We start from the raw sequence: 20,444 nt of genomic DNA, 5'->3' as shown, positions 1-20,444 counted from the left end.
TGGAGTAAGAGAAAACCTTATGGAAAAAACCCTCCCCCAAAAAGAGAGATAAATAAGGATGTATCAATGGATGGAGTAATCAAGACCCCCCCATTACGACATACATCTAGTATATACATAAGAGAATGAGAGAAGGAAGAGAGATAGAAGAGGCTCCCCCCCCCCCCCCCCTCATTTAAAGAAGAATGGCAAAAAGTGAAAGCCACTCCGATGAAGAAGCTGGTCCAAGAACGTAGAATAGTTTTCCTTCCCTTAGGAAGAAACAATGTCAAAGGTATAGTCTTGAAGATGTATGGTGGCCCTAAAACCTACTCAAGTATCCCTATGTTGATGTTGGTAGTCCCCCCTTCCAACTATGCTGAAAAGAACAAATGCAGATCTGACAAGGATGTCTATTGAACTTGTTCCATTGAACGATCTGTCTCCTTAATTGATAAAGAGACCTCCACTAATTGTTGTTCATAAGGATCCACAATCACACCAACCTATATAGATTGATCATGTAGAGAATGTACATAAGGGTCAGAGTGAGCCCTCGCAACAACTGTAGAAGGATCACCTTCATCAATGAGAAGATGTAAGTCCTCAAATTTGTCTCCCAAGTCAACTGAAGCTAGAGCTAGAAGATGAGATGTACCATGTTGTGATGGACCTTTCACTATGGAAATGTAAGCATGTGAACTAGACTGATGTGATCTCTCACTGCAACTGTCGATAGAACCCCACGTGTCTGAACCTATTGAAGCACTATCGCATGTGTCACTATTAGTTTCGACTATGTATATGAAGAGGAGTAGAGGATAAGCTTGGTGAACTTTCTTCAAAATCAACATCCTTCTCCACAAAGATCTCATGTGTCTTGGGATCCATAATTTTGTAAGCCTTCACATTGTCTTCATAACCGATGAAGGTACAAGGCCTAGGTGTCAGTGCCTTGCAACTCTTAGCAGATAGGTTAGCCCATGTTGGATAACCGAAGACTCTAAGGTGACTCACAACTAGTTTTCTACAACACCATGCCTCAAAAGGAGTCTTTCCATCTAAGGCATTATGAGGAGACCTATTAAGTATGTGAGTAGCACTGCTAATGGCTTCAACTTCTAATGTAGGATCAAGAGACTTGGCTTTGATCATGCAACTTGCCATGGTCTTGATAGTCCTAATCCTCATAGTTGCAACATTTGTCTTGTGTAGACTAAATCCTGGTGAGTTATAAAATTCAATCCCCTCAATTCTACAAAATTTCTTGAGTCTTCTATCTATATATCTATTCTCATTTTCAACCCTTAATACCTTGATCGCTTTCCTTGACTTGTGTTCAACACGAGTCTTGAAGTCTTGAAGCTTATGAACCACTTCATTCTTATGATGAAGCAAGTAGATACAAGTGAATCTTGAAAAGTCATCAACAAATGTGAGGATGTAGCGGCCCTAACTAACTGAAGTCACTGCAAAGGATCCTACTAAAACCATGTGAACTAGCTCAAGAACAATTGGAGCTCGAGAAGACTTCCCTTTATCATACTTCTCCTTGAGATTCATATCCACTGAACGAGATGAAAATTCTCCCTTAGAAAATTTGATATTAGGTAGACCTTTGTCCATATGTTTTGAGCAAAGTTGCTGAAGAGACCAGAAGTTAAGGTGACCAAATTACTCATGCCATAATGTGAGTTGTGAAGTAGAGCGAGTCAACAAGGCTTGAGAAGGACTCTTAGGCACAAACTGGGAGAAGGAACCAAGCCTCTTGTCATCATCGACTTTCCTAGCTACAACCAATGAATCATCTCAAAGACTTCACACCATCACTGAATATGAAAGGAACTCAACTTTATGACCATCTCTAAGGTGAGTGATTTGGTAAACTGATAGGAGATTGGAGCTTAGATTTGGAATGTAGAGAACATCTTTAAATTACCCATTTTTCATTTCCACATGTCCTTTCCCTTCAACTTCCATTTTAGTATCATCTCCCATGAAGATGTGTGGTACTGTTGACTGCTTCAATGAAGAAAAGTCTTCCTTTGAAGAACCCATGTGGTAAGAGGCACCTGAGTCAATTATCCATTCTGAAAAAGAACTTGTGTTTGCCCTAAGTGCTTGCCCTTTAACCTTTGAAGAGGTTGGATTTGAATCCTTGGAAGTACCTCACACTTGAATCTTGTTCTTCTTAAGTAGATTCTCTAACTCATCGATTCTTTTTGTTTTGCAATGATACTCGTCATGACTTGGCTTTTTGCAATATGCATAAAAGAGTTTGTTTTACTTTTCATTACTTTCCTTCTTGTTTGAAGAAGAATTTTCTTGTTGAGAGGAGGATTGTTGTGTCTCAAATTATGTTTTCTGCTTCCACTACTACTTCTTCTTATTGATTTCCCCCCCTTGACTTTATTTGTGCTCATCACTAGCCACCAAGGCTTTGTTCTTTGATGACTTGAGAATTCCAAAATCTACCAAGTGAGATTGTTTAACAATCAACATCTTTGCAAATGCATCAAAGAAAAGCTTGTGGTAAGCAGATCCCATGGCCAACGTATGAGTATTAAAACTCAAAACAAAGTTAGCTTACTCAGAAGGTAGCCTCTTCAGGATGTGATGAATCAACCTGTCATCCCTCATGGGATTGCCACAATCTTTAAGAAGTGCCCTATAGTCATTGACTTTGATGATGCAATCCTCAATTGTGTCAAAATTCTTAGGATCCAAGAGAAGTACATCATCCTCAACCTAAAATACCTTTTCTTCATTCACCTTATCATACAACTGTTCAAGTTTATCCCAAGCTTCTTTAGATTCTGAACAATTTTTAATGTGAAAGAGAAGATCCTCATGTACACAACTCCTGATAACTCCTAAAGCCTGTTAGTCTTGATTTTTCCAATCAATGAGTTCTTTAGCATCAGTAGGTTTGGTAATTGTACCATCAACATAAAGACTATATCCTTTTTCCATTAATCTACTCCATGCAATATCTTTCCATTTAGAATAGTTGCGTGAAGTTAGAGGAGGACATTTCAAACCCATGATGCAGAAAATGAAAAGAGCATAATAGAGAGACACAAAAAACATAGTACACCCCCCCTTTTTACTCAATCAAAAGACCCCCCAAAAAGGATGTTGTTAGCACTTTATAAGTAGTGTGTTTACAATGGGCCACTTGTCAAAATGAACAAAGTGAAGTTTATGATTTTACTTTTACAACTACCTTATGAGGCTTAAATCTATCACTTAAGCACTATAGCTTAGATTTACAACAATTCTGAAAAAGAATCAAAGCTTTACAATGTCGAAAAAGGCCTAATTCTAAAAGTGAGATTTTGGTCCACCCAACCCTAGAATCTGACTTTAGATCTAGAAAGTAGACAAAAAAGTATGCACTTACAAAAAAAATGAAACTTGAAAAAGTGACCAGATGTACTTGTACAAAGTGTTTGAAGTTGCAAAATGTAGGATTATGCACTATAGTCACCAAAAAATGCAATTTTTGAAAAATCTATGCTCCAAAACTAGAAAACAACACCACCACTGAAAAATTTAAGAAATTCTACCTAATTTCAAAAAAAAATGCACCTGAATCAGAGTCCAGATGTCCAAGTTATGGGCTCGCAAAGTCAGGCTACCAAACTGAAATGTAATTTGGAGAGGGGTCTCAAGTAAAAATTATGAGTCTAAATTTGATGGTCAAATGGCCATCATAGTAGTTGTAAAATCACTAGTAATGACGGTCAAATGACTGTCAATTTTAACATGGTAAATTGATGATGTTAGCAAAATTTGGCCCTTGGGATGACTTGGCAAGATGAGTCAGTGTTTATCCTATATAGACTGAAAGGTGGAAAATTTCCATACGTTGAGGTGGAAAAATATCTGGATTCCATGTGTTAAAGAAGTGGTTGATGGTGAAACCACTCAAAAATTGTTGCATGTTTGGAAGGTACAGCAGACGTGGCTCTTTTAGTTGAAGAATGACATGTGGCCAAAAATATTATCCCACATGTCGGAGATGCAGGGTCATGCTAAAAATTTTAAATTGCTTACCATAAAAAGACAGCGAGAGCAGGCCTATGCTAGCAGTTGCTGGATTTCAAAAAAATAGCGTAGAAAATATCCTCCATCCACCAGAAAGGAAGAAATGTGAGTGCCAAAATCAGAAGATACCCCTAGTATGTCCATTGTCCATGCCAGATTATTACAAATTGTGGCAAAAAATTGTGGTTGGGAGAATTAGTAGCTGCCGGAGGGTGGGAAAAATAATACCACACTGAGATATGCAATTGCTTATCGGGATTTCCCTTATGCTATAACAAAATTTGGTGTGATTTTCACTAAAGTCTATTCATGCACTGGAAATTGCAAATGTGTCAGAGACAGTCAATGCACAGGAGCTAGAATTATACCTTCACCGAAATCTGCTGAGTCAACACCAGAGGTTCAAACTGTTGCAGGCGTCAAGTTTTGAGAAAAATGATGCCAGGATTTATAAAAAAAATCCCACATGCATTGCAAAGTTTGAATCTCTGGCATTTTTAATGAAATGGCCACGAATCTAAAATAAAAGATGCCTGCCAGATGTTTAGCCGTTGGGTTGCAGAGTGTTCCTATTCTGCTAGTATAACGTGGAGGGGCCAAATTATTTAAGGCACAAATTTTTTTTGGTATGGCCATGGATTTGAACTAAATGCCGAATATTCCATGCCACAATTAAATTTTGAGCTGCAAATTGGGGCCTCCGGGTTCTAATTTTCAAAAACAATTTTCTTCACAATCAACTTTGGGCCAAGGTAGGCATGTTTATAATCAATTTTCACCAGTTTAGTGCTTCGAATGCAATGGCAAGGTTAGATCTAGCTCTAGACACTCTCAATTTCTACAATACTTTGAATTTAGGCTAAGGTATTGAAGCAAGCGTGGTCTCGAAATGGCTATGTGATGAAAAAATCTCCAAGTTGCTTTGATAGCATGTAAGAATTTTCCTAAGGGAAAAATTTACCCAAGAAGTAAGAACTCAAAGATAAGCACACAGTAGACCATAGAGAGAGAGAGAGAGAGTATATTTAAAATGAAGATATATTCAATATGCCATAATAAGAGTACACTAGGAGTGCTTATATATAAAGGCCTCTCAGGAAGCACCTAGAATGTCTCTAGAAACAACCAAGAGATAAGGCAACTAAGTACCTTATCCAACATTCTAGATGAATGGATAAAAATGACAAAGTGTCATATGTGTGTAGAAGATTCCTGTGTTGTAGACAACATGTGCTTAAAAGAGGTGAGGACCCCTGTGATGTCATCATGACAACTCACAAGAGTACACATACTCCTAAGTGTCCCACAAATAAAAATAATTTAAAATAATTAAATAGTGCATTAACCTAAGTAAAATTAAGTAAGTGTAAATAGTGAATACTAATTTACTCCAATAGCTTTTAATATTGAAAGTTGAAACAGATTAATCAAATTACTTAATATTGATGGCCTTCAGTAGTTTCTTAGTTTATAAGATTTATTCTTAGCCGTACAAATTCTACTCTTAATTATAAATGATAATGAAATAGATTTGATAAATTTTTTCTATAGTGGTTGAATATTAAAATTGTATCCATAATTCATTGAAATCAAGATCCAGGATCACCATCAAATGTAAGATTTTTAAGTTCCAAATTGCACTGTGAAATTTTTATGTTTCACATCATTAATTTCCTCAATTTTGACTCCCAGTCCAAATAATTGGCCATGGATGTTGCAAAATTCTTAACGGCAAGTTGAACCCCCCCACAATTTTCTACCATCCAATGGGCCAAGCTCTCCAATTTCTTAGGCAAAATATTTGCTTCATAATGAGGAAAGGGAAATAGGAAAAAGAGCTTCCAGTTGATCTCTTTAGAGAGATGTTGCATATCATACTCATACATGCTCATTTTTGTAGTAACATCTTTGCTTCTATTGGTTACAACAATTTTACACTAGTTATTTATACCAGTGCGAAGACCCAATCTTGATATCAAATCACCATCAACGCTACTCTTCCAAACATCATAAAGAATGATAAAAATTCGTTTCCAAGTAACTTAACTTTTATCAATTCAAATGCTCTATAATTAGTTATGTTATGGGGCATTTCTAAACCAATGTTGTAGGCCAAGTTAGACTATAAATTTCAAAGAGAATACATCTACGAAATAGAAATCTAGGCATAATGTTGGTATCTACCTTTAACTCTTTCATGGACATACTTGAGAAGGAATGTCTTCCCCAGGTTTCCCATACCTACCATGGAAACAATAAAAATAGAAAAATCCTCTAAAAGAAATAATTTTTTAATAATTCAACTATTAATTGCAACTTCGATGGCTAGCTATGACTTGCATAGCACAACTGTCACAAAAGAATCACAATTAGGATGACCAATCATGATGGATGAACATCACTTCTACATCATAATTGTCACATTGACGTAGCAATTTTGGTGACTAAGTGGAAGCTTAAACCATAGTGTCAGCCATCTCTATTATGATGGATCACCTCCTTGTTGTAATTTGCTGTAGAAAAAGTCTGACACTTGTTAGATGGGAGCCAAGTCATGGTCTTGTCACTAGGGAAATGGTTAGATGTCACAATTGTGATGGCCTATGATCAAAATTTAGGTCCAAACATAGTAGTGGGAGAGGTCAATAAAAATGGAAAAGGCTTGACTTAAGAGAAATCTAAATATGGGTACTAGATCTACAAGAGAGACCCATACAAACTCCACTAAAGTCACTCCTAGAAAGTTAATTCTCCTCCATCCCTTATTAAATTAGAATAAAAATAGAGGAAGGAAGAGAAAAAACAAGCTATTCATGTTGATATGTTGGTGGATATTGGTTATGATACTCCTTTGAAGAATTGATTCAGTTGTTGAGATGAGACTTCGGTGGGCAAATTACTAAGGCAAATTACTAAGTGATTTTATTCTTAGTTAATAAATTTCATTTCTTAGAAGCAAATAAATAAGAATCATCAAGAATGGCAATTTTCATCTAGATATAAGTAGTTTCTATATGGGATTTGTGAAAAGGAAACAACAACCAAGAAAAATATTCCTATGGATGTTAGGAAAGCTAACTGTGGAAAACACCTTCCAAATGCCAATCTACAGGGGAAATAAAAAATATTCTAAATCTACTTTAGAGCATTGAGATGCACAGGAATAAAAAGACCATTCAAAAATAATATTCACACAAGATAAACATAGAAGACCATATTTAATGTGGGAAATAATTTAAGGAAAAACCCACCACCCAAAATCCCTAAGAAACTTTTTATTAGAGTAAACAATTTACATACAAAAAACTCTAGTTTCTGGATAGGATCATATGCTCAGATTTCCTTTAGAATCAACTTAACTTTTAGAGTTTTCTTTTCCCTCATGAATCTCATAGACATTTATACATTATGTAATTCATTATGGAATCTAGTGCATTAACTATCAAGAACAAAATGGTTACTAACAACCTTGGAACTCATCTATCCAATGGTCAATCATCCATCTAACGATCACTCCTTTAGGTATTAGGTACTTGGTTTGGTCTTCAAAACACTCCCTTTGACCTTCATACATCTAGATGCCTTAGTCACATGGATGCCTCAGTCAAGCAGATGTTTCAACCTCCAGTGAAGCAGATGTCTCCAGTCTCTCTATCCTCACACATTGTACTCACCATACTAACAAATATCTCCATGCTCATACTCGTGTACTCATACTCATACTCATTGAGTATAATTAGTCAAAGTAGTTGATGTAATTGTATAGTGCCTCAACATATGATGGTCACATTTCACCATACAGTGAACAATCACCATATGTGCTCATCACTCTCAACATAGGAGTAGGATGAAAATAGTATAGTTCATCTTTTATTTTAGATGTATAATTAGGAAAAATAAGCATGCATGATAAGAAATACATCCGCTTGAAAATAAAAAATAGATACTCTAGCATATGAACTTGATCAAACACTTGAGAGAACACCATAGGATACTCTAATAAATGAAAGGAGAAAGGATACTCAAGTATTCTTCATGTATTTTGATTATGCAAAACCATTCCAACATTGGAAATAAGCTTAAGGATACAAATGATATAGTGTGCACCTCTAAATTAAAAACTACGGAAATTTTTTGATAAAATTTATAACCTATATGAATTTTCAAGTATTTCTTAATATGTTGATTTAAATTTTAATGTCTAACACTCCTTACAATGCAAACCCTAGTACTTTTTAGGAAACTTTTCTAGCCATTTTAGAACAAGATGAATGATTTCTTTCTATCACAATCTATTGACATGCCAAAAAGCCAGGCATGGTTTCATTGTTATCTTATGACATGAGGAGATCTCTTTTTTTCCATTATTTGTGAGTAGCATCGTTTATAGATTTTGATGATAATATTCTTATATGAGTGATTTTGGCCTAGGATCATGCTTGTGTTGTTGACATGTCAAATACTTTGGTACCTTCCTAAAAGGTCATTGTTCTTGTATACATTACGATGTGACATATTTCTTGCATATTGTATTAGAAGCCACAATTCTAATTTGATGGCCAGCAAAAATTTATGATCGTATAATCATTTTATTTTTTCTCAATTATAAAATACTGAAATATAAGAAAAAATTTACAATTTTTTATTTACATCTTGTAAAATTATAGGTTCTCATTAAAATGAATCCAATTTTTAATTTTATAGCCTAAAAGACCCCTTTAACATTTATCTCAATAATAAAATAATTTATTAATATTTATTATTGTTGATATATATGTTATCTTAAACAAATATCATGTTGAATGAGATAATATATATCATATTTTAGATATTTTATAAATCTATATGGAATATTGTTTCATATCTTATGAGGAGATGCATGGTTTCATGGGACACTCTTTATCTATTTTTCAAGATTATGTACATAAATTGGACTAAAATATTTGAAGTGAATGGTTTTTAATATTCTGCGACCTTCAAATTTGTTATTAAATAAAGTTCACAAAGGATATTACATGTAAATTTTATTCAAATAAATTTCACAATTTTCTTTTCTATATATTAGAGTAATTATATTTCATAACATATTTTCCAACTCAATACAAAAATAATATATAATTGATTGATTTTCATTCAACACACAGCCATTGTAATTTTTTTATGAAATACATTTTAAAGCTGATATGCTTCTTCTCCTAGAATTATTTTAACTAGATTGTTAAGATAATTCAATAGTTTGACATCGAGAAAATAGGACACTAGTGTCATTAAATATAGAAATTGGTTGATTGATCCATCCATGGTATCGTTGTGATCAGGGTGAGATCCTAGAGCAATGATACTTGCATATTCCTAAGTAAATTTAATGAAAATGGTTTTTAGAGGGTTTCAATAAGATGTAATTGGTAGGTATCAAGCCAAATACAATGCATAAACTTTTTAAGTGTTGATCGGACATCCTACAATCATATGTCATGTCAAATTTTGAAATATTTTTTATGCTTTTCTCTACAATGTTCCCTTATAGATCCAAGGTCAAAAGAGTGGATGACACACATAAAAATTTAGTAGGGATCTTGATGCATACCATATGAGTGGGAATTTTAGAACAAATATATATGCAAAGGTGAAGAAATAGACAATGCAACCGAATGTTAGCAAAAAACTATAAGAAATGTGTCTTACTGTGATATAATGTGTCTAATAATACATTCATATGTCTTAGGACCCCCTACTACCCCTTAATACCCCTTATGACCAAAAAGATATATTATTGGGTATCATAAATAGTTGCAAGGAGTCATAATCATAAATAGTTGTAAGGAGTCATAAGGTCTCTTATTACACATTAATGTGTCCAAGGACCCTTTAAGAGACCTTAGGATTCCTTACCATTTCTAAATGTATGGTAAGGGGTCACGATGAGTCTTATAACACATCAATGTGTCTAACAACTCAATCTGACACGTGATGACAAGGGGTCATATGGGGTCTTAGCCATGTGTCCTACAACCCCTTCTTACACCTTACAACCCTTAAGATGTATTCTTATAGATCCTAAAGTCTCAAAGGTGGTCATAAGTGTTCTTAGGACTCATTCCTAGAACCCTTTACGAGCCCTTGGGATCACTTATAATGCATAAATGTATGGTATGAAGTTGGAATTTGTCTTAAGACACCTTACCATACATACTAATAGATGTAAGGATTTTTAAGGGGTTTTAGAACATATTAGTAAACACATTTCTTAGGTTACCTATTCTTTTTATCTATTAAGTATTAAAACATATTTTGGAGTGAAATTTTTTTTTTTGTTTACTTATAACACAATATGACTAGATATTTATGTAATGTTATAAATTAGATTTCATAAAAAATTGAAAGGATTTAGAATATCAAAATCTCTGAAATTAAATTTTCTTATTAGCTTGAATATATTTGCTTCCAAAATAACTGATGAGCAGCCTATTACTCAATATGATTTTTTATAAGATATAAGACAATGCTTAAGATTAATTTAGAAGATATGTTATAGTAAAAATATATCATTTCCACTCATCCGATTTAGCAAGAAATTTATTTGAGATGTCATATTATAATTTTATAAGTGTCTAGGTTGTTGGAGGAGGTTAATACAAGAAAATAAAAATGAAATCTAGTTTTGATTAAATAGTCTAGTATTATATTACATGCCCAATTCATGAACGTTTACAGTAAGAGGAAGGAGGGTTCTATCAATGGAAAGAGAATGGAAGGTCTACTCAGCAATTTGAGTGTACTTGGATTATTATTAGAAGATTCTTTGTACATGTAACTTATAAATTAGATTCGTATATATACAATAAAATAAGCAATTCTAGTTTTTATTCATAATCTCTCTTAGTTATTAGGCAAGAACCTACAACACAATGGTAAATTGTGAGCTTTTTATATGGGAGGTCCTAGGTTTGAGTGTACTCAAGATTAACAAATAATAATGATTCTTGTTTTCATCCTCTTTTTTATAAAAAATAAACAAAGAAATAATATGTCTTAGTTATATTGAATAAGAGTCTTTTATTTTATGAAATTTTAAAAAGTTGATTTTTTGAATTTTTATTTATTTTTTTAATTTTAAATGTTTTTTAAAAGAGGGGTTTACGCTTTGACCTGGAGCTATGAACTAGTGAGGCCACAAATGGCAAACCTCATCCCCATTAGATTTGAACCTTGATGGCAAGGATAACAACTCAACAACTTAACCATCATAACATGCCACTATTGGCAATTTTTTGAAAATTTTATATTTTCTAATTGAAAAGAATTTTTCTATGAAATACAATCATATGAATCAAATTGGATGCCCTATAAAAAGGAACTTCTTAACTATTTTTTAATATTTAAAATAGGAAAAAAGAATATAGTATGACATGAGAATTACGAACACAAAATTAGGTATCAAAAAACTCCCACCTCAACAAAATTAAAGACATATATGATAAGTTAATTATATAATTTGGGATTTTTAAATGTTTCATGAATACTTCATATTTGATCAGGATATGAAAACTTAATTGTCTCTAGATTTCATTGTGTATAATTCTTGAATCAATAGTTTAAATCTTACTTTGTGATCTATCATCAAAGATGAAATAACATGAGGATTCGATTGTGTATTATTTTTTATAGTAATATTTCATATCACACTTTGTCATACATCACCACGATGAAATAGAACATGAGAAGAATGTTTTTGGTTTTGCTCATTTTCTCATTTAGCTTGAAGATAGATCATAGCACATAGTATTAAAAATTGATATAAAAAATTATATAAAGTTGAATCTAGAAACAAAAACAATCATTAAAATTTATGTTTGATTGTAAATCAACTAATATAAGTATTAATATGAATATTTTCATTATTATACTAATCATTACGGTTATCAGTTTTAATGTTATTTTCTTATTGTAAAATATTTGCAACAACCAAATGAGCTAGTATGCATGCTTGTTTTCCCACTCAAAGTTTATTTTATGTTATACATGGCTAAAGATTTTCATTGTGGTCCTAGGCATTATGCATTGAAATCATGACATCCTAAACAATTTTAATATATTTTCAGCGACCTGCTTACTGTATGCATTCTGAAACACATTGAAGTAACCCATTTCAGCTTATCGCCTTTCTGTATATGGTTCTTTTTGAAAGAGGACTTCCTGCATTAAATGATTTGGTCTAGGATAAAATTAAATCCAATGAAATAATTTGTTCTTGTATTAGTCGATCAGATGTCGGAAGCTGCTCAGGGTTATCTTTGATATTGTCGATGTATAGCCCAACCAATAGGTTTATATCTCTTAAGATAGCACAACCCATTATTCCATATTATGACTCCGAGTTTATATTGGAGTTTTTTTTGTAATGGACATAACTGGTCATGTGTATAAGCCTAAATTATTGTCTACATCCTATGGCTTGGGATCAAAGTGGATTGACTGAGCAAATTTTATGAAATAAGTATATAATCGCAAACACGATTACAAAATTTATTTGGACCCTATCTACTCATAGTGTTGACCATTATTTTTCTGATAAAGATGACTAGTGAGGCAATAAAGGTGTGGTTTGCTAAGTCATTGTTAACAGAGGTAACACAGTATCGATCCTTGAAGATGTTTGACGATAAAGAAAAAAATGGGTTTCCATCATAGATAAGATAAGAGAAGATAAATTTATTAATGTCTAATGGGAGACCAACAAGGGTCTATGGGACTGAAAACGTACAAAACAAGAAACAAAGAACCAACAGACCACCAAATAGTGGTCATAAATTAAACTTCAGTTCTCTATGTACAAGCCCGATGCTATCTTTAGATAAGTGTCATCATTGAAAAAATAAAGCTAAAGCTTTAATTCTACAATCATCGTTTATTGAGGAAAGAAATAGTTTATTTGACTTTGAATAGTTACATCGATATGAGTAATTTTTCCTCATTTTTTATAGAAATTTTAATTATTTCTGCTAGTCATGTATGACCAAACTCCATAGTTTGTATATGTAGGAGAATAATTGTTTTATTTGTCTACTGAGATCTATTTATTCCCGATGATCATTTTTAAGCCGCCTCTTAGAATTTTTAAGGTAGAAAGATAGCTATTCACATATTTTCAATGATGAGGACACCAGTCTTCTATTTGTATATTCATAAAACTTAAATTAGATTATAAATATTTCACAATAACAAATATCTTAATAATTATGAACTATTGTTATTAATAAACTTGCACAATTTATCTTCTTCATAATCTTTTAATAAATTTTAGAATTGTCTAATATAGAAACAATAACTGATACTCTTCGCTAAAATGTAACTTGTTCTGAAGCATAGCTTAAACCAACATTTATTAGACCACGGTATTTAAGAAATGACTTGGTACGTGGTATATCAAGCTCCTAAAAATGAGAGCCAGTAGTTCATAACATTTGTTATTCGAGAAACAGAAGAAAAATATTAGATACTCCATTTATTTTTACTAGCTCAACCCTCAGCGCAAACTATTAGCAAAATGATTACACAGTTGCTTGTCTAAAGATGAGCAATAAGCTTGTGGCTATACACCCATGAAAATGCACTTTCTTTACATTGGTTTTTCTAACATTTTAAAAAATTGACTAAGTCATTTCCTACATAAGGAAGTTCATTTTCGTGGTTGTATAGATGTTGCCAGCAAATAAAGTCAGAATGTTAGAAGTCAAAACTTGGATAATAGGAGCGAATCTTGTTATTAGTGTGGCTCATAATAATTTATCTTATTATAGGCGTCCTCCAGTCTCTAGTCATGTTAACATTTTTTTGATGGAGGTTAACTTTTTTCACCTAGTCTCTCTTTTTTTTAATAGAGGTCAGCTTTTTTAAACTAGCTTCTTTGGTTAAGAACCAATAACTGAGAGGTATCCATTCCGCCGGTGTACGGGGCACGATCTTGGCCTCATCTCGTTTTAGGCATTAAGGGGCCTTTGCACTTAGCAAGACTTGATCCCTGGTGGGCTCTTTGTGAGCCTTACAACTTCACTAGTAGACCAAGGACCCTTTGATCATGTTAACATTTTCAAATAGACTTTCACTTTTTATAGCAGTTAATGGATTACATAGAAGACCTATTCAAACATTTTGTAACAAAAACATAGATCATGGGTGGGGGGGTGAGGGAGGGTTCGCTTAGGAAAACCTCTAGAAACAAATCAGATTATCTAGGTCTAGACAATATAGAAGGCTCGGGTGACTAGTAAAAAGAAACTGCCGAGCCTGATAATGTGGATGGAACATCATCAAAAGTGTCCATTAATCCCTGCAAAACCTTCACCACAATCAACATCACTGGTCTTCTTGTAAAATTGTCTTGTACACATCACATCCCCACTTTTAACAATTTTACTGCCTCTTTTTATGCCCGTTTCCTCATCTTCAAGTGTCGGCAACACAAAATCTATTAACCTCCTTTCCTCTACCTTAACTTATAACAATGAAATTAAGCCTTCGTCTGAAAGCTCTCTGCACAAAAAATCAGCACCTAGGCTGAAACAGAAGGTAAACGTGCAATAGGGCAAGCAGGCTTTAGACCGAAACACTCTACTATAGATCATGTCATCACTCTTAGACACTTGATTGAGAAATTTTGGGACACTCTGGGGAATGAGGCTTTTTTTTGTTTCATGGACTTTAAAAAAGCATTTGACACTGTGCCACGTAATAAATTATGGGATAGAATGGAAGAGTTGGAAGTTCCTAAAGAACTTAGGTCAGCGGTTTACAGATTATATGAGCAGGTCAAAGCTAAAATCAAAACAACAGAAGGGCTATCAGAAAATTTTGACAGCAACATCGGGGTTAAGCAAGGGTGTCTGCTATCTCCAACATTATTCGGGCTCTATATTGACAAGTTAGAAGAGTGGATAAACAAGACCAATGGTGAGGAGGTGTAGCTGGCCCACTTTGTGATAAGATTGCTCTTATATGCAGATGATCTCATAATTCTTGCTAGAATAACTAAAGGTTTGAAAGAGCACTTGAAAGCACTAGAAAATTTTTGTCATGAAGTAGGAATGCAAGTTAACACTAGCAAAACCAAAATTATGATCTTCTCGCTAAAGAAGAATAGAGGCATACAAGACAAGTTTCTATTTGAAAATAGCCCACTTGAGATTGTGGAAGAGTACAAATACCTAGGCATCGATTTTCATAACAAACTCAATTGGGATACTTGCAGATCAAAAAGGATCCAAGGGGGCTAGAAGGCATTATACTCTTTACAAAAAAAGTGCAGGAACATAGAATTATGGGATTGGATGACCATGAAAACTCTTTTTTGTTTGCTAGTCACTCTCATTATTCTATACGGATGTGAAGTGTGGGGAGGTAGTATGTCTGAACAGAAATGGCCGCAAGTAGAAAGAATTCAAAAATACTTCATCACATGCAATCTTAAAGTCAAGACCATAGTTCCGTATGAGATCCTTTTGGAGGAGGTGGGTTCCTTTCCATTAGAAGCCGTTGCTTTGGTCCAGATGATAAGCTACTTAAAGAAAACCAAGGGTTTAGAAACACATCGTTGGCCCAAGTTGATCATAAAGAAAAAACTTGTGAGGCAGAAAAGCATATGGATGAAGCAAAATGACAAATGGATGTGAAAATGGGATATCAACATCCAAACTTGCCTGAATAACATTACAGAAATAAAAAAGTTTGTCAGTGAAAATTTTTGCAATATTCTATGGACAAGATGCATAGGGCGGAAAAAATCTTATTACATTAAAGAATTTAATCCCACTTCTAGTCATGATGAAAAGGCCTATATAAGAGCACCTATTAACTGGAAAGCAAAAATGTCGATGGCACAACTTCGAACTAGTTCACATCAGCTGCAATCTGAAACTGGTCGGTGGCAAGTTCCAAAGGAAGAGTGGGCAGACATAACATTTTTATTTTGTAATATGGGAATAGCTGAGACAGAGCAACACTTTGTCAAGGACTACCTGGCTTACAATGACATCAGATCTGGTTATACAAAAATACTGCAGAACAAGGACTTCAACTATTTATTCGAAGAAGATCAAGTGAAGAGAGCAGCGGATTTGATTACCAAACTTCAGAGAAAGAGAGACAAGTTAACCAAAACTTTACAACTGACTAGTTCCGCTCGTGACTTGGGAGGGTGATTGCATGGGTCCCATAGACTACTTTAGTCTCGTAGATGTCATTAAAATCTATCATATCATATCATATCATATCCTAAACCCCTCTTCTCCATGTCCTCCTCTTTCAAGGTGCTTCACCGCTATCTTTGAGCCGTCTGACAGATCATCCTCATAAACTGAACCAATTCCTCCACCGCCCAAATGAATGCTACAGCCATTTGTAGTGTCCTGCAATTCTTGAAAAGAGAACCGCAACGGTAAGCAGGCCGGCCAATCAACGTGATCATCATCATCATTGTCTTCTTTCTACTCTATTACTCTATTTCGAGGCTTGTTTAGCCATGCCGACAATAAGATAAACAGAGCTATTGCTCCACCTACAGAAGCACAGATGATGACAATAACCCACGAGGGCTTAATTCGCTTGGACATAGACCTAGGCTGGATTTTAAGGTAAGCAATGGAGTTGTATAATCTATCGGCTGGGCTGTTACTTTTCATAGAATATATATTGAGCTCAAGATAGCAATAATTACTAGAAAAATTGGCCCCGTACCTGAAAAATGTAGCTTTGCAAGAGCAGTTTTTGAGGCAAAGTGTTTAGCATTCATGTCTTGACACCAACCCTGGTTCTGAAGAATTATTGTAAGTATAAGTAAAATAAGAAACGTGCTCCAGTTCTAAAAAGTGACGACCTTGGCGCATACTGTTCTGAGAGCACAGCAGAGGAATGCGCTGAACACATTCGAAACTGAGTTCTGTGACATCGGTCAGCTTGAAAGAATTGCCCTCTGTTGGACAGCTGCACTTACCATTCGTAAAAAAGCCATAGTCTCCGCATGCTCTTGGATAATCGCACTCAGCCACTTATCTCGTGAAGGATGGCAGATAGTCAGGGGAAGATCTTCCTGCTATTTGGAGAATGAAGCAGACCCTCAAATGTCCCTCTGAATCTAATTTAAAGAAAAGAGATCCTTTAGGTGCTAGTGCAACTATTGATGGCGAGAGTCCTCGAGAATATATGTTCGAGACTCGTTCTCGAACTGGATATAAGAAAAATCCACACCTGGAGGTGTGTCGGGAAACCTAAAATATATTTTAGCCGGTGGAGGGGCTGTAAACATTCCAAAGCTGTCGTGAAGAAAGGAAAAATAGAAAAGGCCCTGGCTCGTGTTCTTGGTAGCAGTGTTTGCAATTGGCTTCTGTCCCACCTTACACTGTTATACATTTTAATTTTAATTTTGGTAGTTGTTAAATAAAAGTTGAACTGCTATATGACTACTTTATTTATATAATGAATCTTGATGAATAGAAAGAGTAAATTTTCTATTATGTTTAGATTATTTTCTATTATATCAGATTTCTAGGCCTAACATAAAAGTGATAATCAAAAGACTGCCAAATTATCCCACCAGAGGTGTTATATAGAACAAGGTTCCTAGTTTCTTGCATCTCCATCCTTTGAAAAGCTTAGACGGATGTGTTTGTAGACCGCACGAGCATGCCATCTAATGAGGTTCTTAACAGAAGTTACCCTTTGGAAGTGAGTGTTAGGGCTGCATTCTCTTGCACCATGTGGTCTCTGTTTGAACTACAACCATTTGTATATCGGACACCCTATCATAAGTGTCTTGGACAACTAATAATATTGCAAAGTGATAGCCCGTGTCACAAGGACTGCCATCGCAGAAGAATCCACAACCATACTGCAGATTCATATCATTGTATGAGACATTGCTGCTAAGAAGGATCGGTCGGACGAGTGGATCTTCGTAAACTGAAGGTGTCAGGAAATCAAGGGACTGGATATTGTTCTTCCAAGTTCTCCCTCCATAAGCAGTTGTGGAGGAAAGAGCAAGGCTCTCTGCAAACAACGAGCACAATATAAGAAAGAGTGGCAGAAGGATAAAATTTAAAAGACGAGAAGACAAAAAACTGTCCGTTCTTATCATTTTTCTATACAACAGCAATGCCCAAAGTGTGAGAGCGCAGAAAAATAAAATGCTCAAACAATGGATGTTTTGAATTTAGAGAGCTTTAACGGCAATGCATAGGGTTAACTCATAATGCCAAGTTCAAGACACCAAATGATATTGAAGTCAATGATGGATGGGCAGAGGCATACAAAAAATAACAAAAAAATACCAAACACAATGTTTTGTGGCACAATAAAAATATATTGTATTCCATTCACCGTGATGTCAAATGAATATAGAGTGCCTTTTTATAGGAAAGTGTACAATATTCTACAGGAATTTAGCATTAGCTGAAAAGACAAAATATCTACAAATTTCTAGAAAATACTACAGTTGACTCAAACTTTTAGAAAATACTTCAGCTAACACAACCTAAACCTAAACCTAATAAGCTAGAAACACCTAATGATGGACCATTAATTCTAAGTAGAAATTATTATTTCTAATACTCCCCCCTAATTTCTATTATCTACATCATGAATATTTACAATTCCCAATGCTTCCCTCAGAATCTCAAACTATTCCTATGCTAAAGCCTTGGTGAGGATATCTGCAAGTTAACCCTCTAATCTACAATGTTGTAGATTAATTTCTCTATTATTAACCAGCTCTCTAATGAACTGAGACCTTGTGTCAATGTGCTTTGTCCTCTTGTGAAACACATGGTTCTTTGAAAGTGCACTAGCCTACTTGTTATCACAATATATTGTAGTAGGTCCATCTTGAGCTTGCATTAAGTCTTTCAAAATCATTCACACCCATGCTGCTTGACATGTGCTAATGAGAGAGTTACTACAAGTTGCTTCTTTGATGCCCAAGCTACAACACTTGTACCAAGATGAAATGCATATTCAGATGTGCTCCTTCTATACTCAGTATTCCCTACAAAATTACTATTTGTATATCCAACTAATTGAAAATCATCTAAAGTAGAATAAAAAATGCCATGATTCATAGTTCTTGCAATATATCTCAAAATTCTTTTGCTTGCCTGCCAATATGAGTTCTTAGGTGATTCCATGAATTTAGAGATTAAACTCACTCCATAAATAATATCTGGTCTAGTAGTAGTAAGATACATCAAACTACCAACCAATCTCTTGAATATAGTTGAGTCAAAACCTTTCTTAGTATCTTCTCTGTTTAGTCTAGTGCCTACTACAACATGTGTAGAAACTAGACTGCAATTTATCAATCTAAATCTTTTCAAAATATCTTTTGCATATTTAATTTGAAAAATGAAAATTCCTTTATCATTTTGAGTAACTTCAATTCCAAGAAAATATTTCATCAATCCTAGATCTGTCATTTCAAATTCCTTTTTCATTGTTGACTTAAACATGTCAATAGATAAATTTCTTGTGAAGATTAAATCATCAACATATAAACAAAAAATCAAAATCTGACCTTGTTCATTAATCTTGGTATATAATGGTATATAATGTAGGTTCACTAGTGCTTCTCTTGAATCCATTCTCCATCATGTATGAATATATTCTATTGTACCAAGCTCTTGGAGCTTGCTTCAATCCATAGAGCACCTTCTTCAACTTATAAAGTTTGTCTTCATGTCCTCTTATTTGATATCCTGGTGGTTGCTGCACACAGACTTCTTCCAAATATACATTCAAAAATATTGATTTGACATCCATTTGGTGAACTATCCATCTGTTTTGAGTTGAAATAGCTAATACTATTTTGATAGTATCAAGTCCTACTACAGGTGCAAATGTCTCATTATAATCAACCCCATATTCTTGTGAAAATCCCTTAGCAACTAACTTTGCCTTATATTTTTCTACATCTTTTTTAGCTTTAAACTTAGTCTTATGAACCCATTTTAAAACAATGCAATCATTATTCCTAGGCAAATCAACTAATTCCCATATATCATTTCTCTCAATTGATTCGGTTTCACCATTCATTGCATTAATCCAATGTTCTTCCTTAATTGCATCTTCAAAATATATAGGATCTTGAGAAAATAAAGAAAAATTTGACTGCAAATCTATTTTACTTCCTTGATCATAAATCACACTCAGGCTTCTAGTTTTCTTGCTTGTAATCCTTGATCTCAATTGTGTAAGTATAGGGTTTGAATCATTACTTAGTTGTGAATTCAAAGATTCTCCATGTTCAAATTCATTTTCTAAGTGATCTCCTAGTTGACTTCGTGGTGGAGTTCCTTCTTGGTCACTTGGTTGATCCTCTTGATCTTCATGATCCTTTTTACCTTCTCATGTATGGTATTGTTGTAGCACCT

At 34.2% G+C, this 20,444-nt stretch overlaps 1 pseudogene; it reads right to left on the bottom strand.

Moving 5' to 3' along the window:
* The window catches only part of LOC149547258 (G-type lectin S-receptor-like serine/threonine-protein kinase SD2-5), a 44,683-nt pseudogene extending 26,526 nt beyond the window's left edge, over window positions 1–18,157 (bottom strand).
* Between the last annotated feature and the right edge of the window lie 2,287 nt (window positions 18,158–20,444).

The sequence above is a fragment of the Cupressus sempervirens genome, chromosome 7 (assembly GCF_028749045.1).
Source record: "Cupressus sempervirens isolate cs-2001-9-10 chromosome 7, ASM2874904v1, whole genome shotgun sequence".
NCBI lineage: Eukaryota > Viridiplantae > Streptophyta > Pinopsida > Cupressales > Cupressaceae > Cupressus > Cupressus sempervirens.
The sequence above is the reverse complement of the archived record's forward strand: the minus strand, read 5'-3'. Positions and strand labels throughout refer to the sequence as shown.